The sequence below is a fragment of the Lepeophtheirus salmonis genome, unplaced genomic scaffold, assembly GCF_016086655.4.
Source record: "Lepeophtheirus salmonis unplaced genomic scaffold, UVic_Lsal_1.4 unplaced_contig_8664_pilon, whole genome shotgun sequence".
In the NCBI taxonomy this organism is placed as follows: domain Eukaryota; kingdom Metazoa; phylum Arthropoda; class Copepoda; order Siphonostomatoida; family Caligidae; genus Lepeophtheirus; species Lepeophtheirus salmonis.
The window spans coordinates 461-6,299 of NW_027296466.1; the positions used below are offsets into that span (position 1 = coordinate 461).

Here is a 5,839-nt window from a genome sequence, read left to right on the forward strand (position 1 = left end):
AGTATTCTGACCTTTCCAAAAAAGAAAAATAAATAATGATATGCCTAATAAAATTTAAAAAAATGTTATTTGCATGTAACGTGGCATCTATAGGAAAAAGAAGTTAAAAGGCGTAAAAACACTGAAAAAATGCAGTTTTCAATTTATCAACTAAAGGCTTCAACTATTTTTGGTATTAAAGGGTTCCTTGGATGAATTGGGAGTGGTTTTTAGAAATTCCACACTACCCCTGGGACAATCTGATAGCGGAAGGTATTCCACCAAAGTTATTTAGTCCCCATTTTTGGGAATCCTCTCAATCCATTTCTTAGAAGATTGGATTCAATTTTAAAAAAATGCAAGGAAATTGTTTTGCAATAATATTACTCACAATTGAAGGTACTCCCTTGGGGGATGGAACAAACAAATATATTATATCTTTGTCATAAATAATATTAAGCGAATTAATAATGTGTTATTATTAATGATGAAGTTTGAAGAAAATACGGGCAGTTTTCGTAGTACCTCGAAAGAGGAATACATCTGCCACAGATAACAAGCCTTCCGATACTACCTGGAAGCCATCATTACTGCTAAGAACGGCTACATTTATGATTAAGAGAGCTCTGACAATTTAAAATATTTATTTTGTTGAAATTATATCTTTAATTAATAAATTGTATCTTACTGAAGTTTGAAATTCAAAGTCTTTAGATTTTAATGGACCATTTTTAGGCAAGTTAGAAAAAAATACAATAATTAGATATGTTAAAATTGTCAAACTCATCGTTTGCATACATTAAAAAGTATATGTTGTTCATTTGAAAGATAATAATATTCTTATTAAATTTATAGATGATTTTTTTTCCTTCGGTACCTTTCGTACCAGTTTTGTATAAAAGGGATGGCGCACTTTTCAGCAATATAAAACATAGGAGTCAAATAAGCATAATCAATAAATCTAAGGCACTTTTATTACTTATAATTTATACATTATATTTGTGAATTTAAATAATGAACATCAAAATTTATAATACTATTCCTTAATTTAAGATAAATAAAATAAAATATTTCGATTTGTATAAAATATAATGTGTATATTATAGGTAGTCTAATTTTTTAAATTGTATTCAATCTAAGATTTATTGTACCAACAATTCTAATATTAATTAATTTTCTTATGAAGAATATTAAGTGCATATTAAACAAAATATTATGAAATCAACAACAAGCAATAAATATAACATTTATATTTAATTTTCTGCCATTAAATAACATTGAATTTCTTTATTTATTACATGATGCATGAATCCTGCAATGCTCCACTACATATTGTTTGTCATTCAAATTTAGTAAAATTAGTGGAACTTTATACTTGTAAATCCATTCCTTTTAACTATCTTATCACTAAGTCATCGGAGTCCCAATGTAAAGTATTGTTGTCAATTATTAGGAAAGAACTTGAAGGAAATGATAATCTTCTTATCAGAGACGAAAATACGATCCATGACTGCAGTATTGATAGGCTGCCCTTATTTAATAAATTTGGAAGATATTAAGGAGGCTCACAATATAAGTTAAAAGTCTTAACAACATTTTGGGTTCCGATTTCTGTGGCGAGAGGTTTTCATTATTAATGGTGAAGCTTATTGTATAAAAGCAGTCAAAAACCTTAAGCAACATTTTCCAATGATGTTGTACGACACTTGTCTCACTCATGGTATGAACAGAATAGCAACGCTATTGTTCTTTCTTAATTCTGATGATCAAAAAAGATTGATTAATACGCTGAGCACTTCATTTTAGTCTCAATGCTATGGATGAAAACAGTGATAAAATCAATAAAACAAGAACAAAAGCGGTTTCCCTTCATGGTATATAAAACATTTGCTATAGGCAAATTTGTACGCACAAACTTTATGTATACAAATGAATGATGCCACTACACATTTTGGTCAAGGTTATCATCAATAAAAACCTACATAGTAGAAATAATCTAAGAAACCAAATATTAAGATATAATAATATACTCGTATTTAACAATAATAGTAAATAGTCTAAACACTAAATGCAATTAAAGAAAAGAATACCGATCCACTACTCAGAGCTTCAATTGAGACCAACTTTTCAGTGTTCAGATCAAGTCTGAGACATAATACTCCGGGTCATTCTGGTCTGACAACTCATATTCTGGATTTTTCTGGCTCCTAGTCCATGGAAAAATAAGTAATGTCTGGATCTACTTGTAGTCTCGTCTAAGGCAAGATATCCTTTCCCACAAGTTATTTCTTAATCTTTGACAACACTCATTAACTTTTGGATTCCATTGACTTTTTGATGGCGTAGTGAGGATATTGGACAAATAGGAATAAAAGAATAATCATGACAGCTTTGGTAAATAAAAACATATCTCAAGGTGGGGAGCACTCTCCCTCAATCAGGTAACAACTGAAAAATCTGGGACCTCTTTGAGGAAGGAAAATTGAATGAAAGAAAAGGAGGGGGATGGTGCCCAGGAAAAAGGAGGAATCCACTAAATGGATATTCATGGATCTTGACATCCGTTTCATTTTACTGGATCGACCCCTGGTACGCTAAGTAGTTGTAAACAATCTTGTATGTCTATGAAAGTATCCATTTATGTCACTAAAATACATTGTAAGTTGAAATTACGACAAATGCAACAGTTTTTATAAGCAGGACTTTTTAGTCCAACTGACAATTTTTACTTTTATAAGACTATTGAGAAATTCATGTTTAAATAATGGAAAAAAAATATTTTCATTTAAAATTTGATTTAGGGCGTAAGGGCCAATATTTATACATGTTGTTGTTTTTTTAAATATAAAACAGCAGTATATTGTTTAGAACAACAAATGCCAATCCAAGCATCATATTTCTTTTTTGTCACACAAAAATATTGTGCATCTTGTTTTTTATAATCCAAGGAGTCAAAATTGTGCTTTATGATTTGCAGTTTCTCTGTTTTATCAAATATAACATATCCAAATTGAGCACTTGTTAAACTGAAAGCCTACGGACAATGACGAAAAATACCACTAGTGTAATTATAAAAAGGTTAGTCTGCAAATTTACTATCATACCCGATGACGTCATGGGTACCCTATAACTATATAGAATAATTAAATAATCTAAATGGAGCACTAATAGATAAGGACTCAATTGAACAAAGAACATTGAACATTAGAAGTTTCTATCATTTGTATTAACTTTGTAACTAATAAAATAGTGTAATAGGACACTAAAAAAATGTTAAGCATTATTTCATTCGAAAACATCTTTATAAATCCTTTATATATGTAAAGTTTGATAGTACATATTTATAAGCCATCAGTAGTTTTAAAGAGACGATATAATAAATATACATGGATGTTGATGGGAGTTTTTTCTGATCAGGGATCATGGCGATATTATATCGCTGATTGCAGTATTGCAATCGGTCATGATCTTTATATTGCAGTATTGCAATTGGTTATGATCTTTTTTATAGCTATATCACAACAGAAATAGCAAAACAATTGCGATCCGATCAATTCATACAAAATTACATATCACGTCATAGTGCTGTGGTTCTTGAGACCGGTCTTTGTCTTGAGACTGCTATTAAGATAGTTTTTTTATGGGTTTGGCCTTGTGTCGCTCTCGACACATCAAAGTATTGCTCCTGTTTTCAGTTTAATACACTCGGTCTTGGTCTCGAACTAAAAATACTGATCTTGGTTTGGGTTTTAATTTTTTTCTCTAAATTTATAGCCTCAGTCTTGACTTGATCTCGATCTTTATATATGACGCGGAGCAGATTTTGGCCGATATTTATAAAGAAGAAGAGGCTGATTATTTCGAAGAGCTGGAAATTATCTTGGCCGAACCAGAGGGTCAAAAAACTTTTTCAAAGATATAATGTCTTGATTCGTAGTAGTACCATCAGCAAAGGGTTGTTCTTCAAGGCCAACCCGATCTGAGGAGGACTACATAGAGGCTTAGAGATCATAAATGGGAAAATCATCTCCTGTTAATATCAAATAAAGAGCTTGAAGAGAAAAGATTCATGTCGATATTACAATATTCGTCGGCACACTTTATTTTTTACATATATTTTATTGTTTTAATATAGTTAAATATTGTAAATAAATACATTTGAAAAAGGTGTATCAATCGTTTATTTAAGATAAAAAGGTATGTATATATATAAAATGTTTATTTATAGGTTCGAATAAATTGTATATTTGAATATGATGGCAAATAAATTGATCGGACCGCTGATCAAAAATGACCCTGATCGTTATATAGCGAACTATTGCAGTGAACTTCTGATCGCAATTTTTTTCCTGACCACTTACAAGCCTAGAAATACGCAAGTTATCAGGTCTTTAAATCAAAAAATTAAAAATAAGAATATTAATATCTTTAAAAGAAATGGTTGAAAAAGTCCCTAACATGAATATTACTCAGTCCCAGAGCCCCAAAAGCTCCCCAATACATAATTTTTAGAGGGTGCTTCACAATTGGCACGTACTGAACATCATTTTTTTTCTTGCCCGATACACGATCCTTTTGCGAATTTTTATAGCCAATGATTTGAAAGAAGCTTTTATCTGACCAGACAATACTTTTCCAGTCATTCAGACTCCATCTCAGTGTGCCCTAGGCAAACGCAATCCTCTTTTTCTTCATTTGGGCTGTCAAAAGGCTCTTTACACACCCTGTAACCCTTTGCAGTCAGTCTGGCTAACAGTTTTTAGCGTGGATTGGTGTCTTCTCCCAACACACAATGAGAGGACATACTTCACAAATGGGGAGATTGAAGGGGGACTACCTGGAATCGGCTTGTCTTTTTGACTCTCTCGTCGCTTGTGAGATACCCGCCATCCTTGAACAGACCTTAAAATGACCCCAAGTTCAGTTGCAACAACTTACTGGGTGAGCCGCCAAGTAGCTTGGCTACAGGAGCCATCGTGACCTCCAAACGTGGAGACAGGGCTATGGAAGAAGGTAAACTCAGTAGCGAGTAACAGCAACTGAGACAACTTTTTCAAATAATTTTTTTAGGAGAATTTAATGTAAACAGTACTGCAACAACAATTTCTTTCGATAATTTTGGATTAACAGGAACAGATCAAGCAGTAAATGAAAAAAATAAGGACATTGTAACCCGACAATCTTTAATTATCACCCTTTAAACTGAACTTCTTAAAAGAATAGAAATTAATATATTTTAATGTTTCTTAATATATATTTTTAATTTGGTTTTCATGCTTATTCTGTAAAGAGATAGAGGAAATGTGGCATTCTGTTTGATAAACTCTTTAAAATGATATAATCATCATTAGAACTGTAAAAACATAACTTAAAACTCGTGCAAGACTTTTCATTTTTTCTTGTCTTAATAGTGTTACAAGTTCATAAATAATTATAAATACTTTTCTCAATTTATGGCACTGGTGTATCAAAAAAAGTGGCATATTTAAGTAAAGGTGACTTACTTCAAAATGTCATTTTAAATGGTAACGGTTTCGTTTATGGGCTCGAAATTGCTACTTTTTTCATATATTAAACAATATTTTATATATTTCTTTTCGAGTTTGCATATCACACTCTATCTTTTCAAGCTCCAGAGAAACTAATACATTCTATGACAAAAGATCATGATTTTGTGACGCCCAAGTTAAGTTTCTCGTTGAAAAAAACAAGCATTGCTTATTCTAAAAAGCAATTTTTAAATGTAATAACTCGTGATGGGATGATTAATTGGAATCATGCTTCTTTTCTGTATTTAAGTATGCCGTTCCACACAATGAGACTTTCGATCTACTTTCGTGGGGTAGCCTTACATAATTAG

General features: G+C 31.5%; 2 long non-coding RNA genes across 2 annotated transcripts; both read right to left on the reverse strand.

Annotated features, from left to right (window-relative positions):
* Positions 1-935: 935 nt before the first annotated feature.
* Positions 936-2,649, reverse strand: LOC121131583 (uncharacterized). The gene is made up of 2 exons (XR_011784248.1): positions 1,651-2,649; positions 936-1,590 (listed from the first exon to the last, which is right to left on the reverse strand). It is a non-coding gene; the product is annotated as an uncharacterized lncRNA (long non-coding RNA).
* A 1,493-nt stretch (positions 2,650-4,142) lies between these two features.
* LOC121131582 (uncharacterized) lies at positions 4,143-5,007 on the reverse strand. The gene is made up of 2 exons (XR_005869085.2): positions 4,438-5,007; positions 4,143-4,344 (listed from the first exon to the last, which is right to left on the reverse strand). It is a non-coding gene; the product is annotated as an uncharacterized lncRNA (long non-coding RNA).
* Between the last annotated feature and the right edge of the window lie 832 nt (positions 5,008-5,839).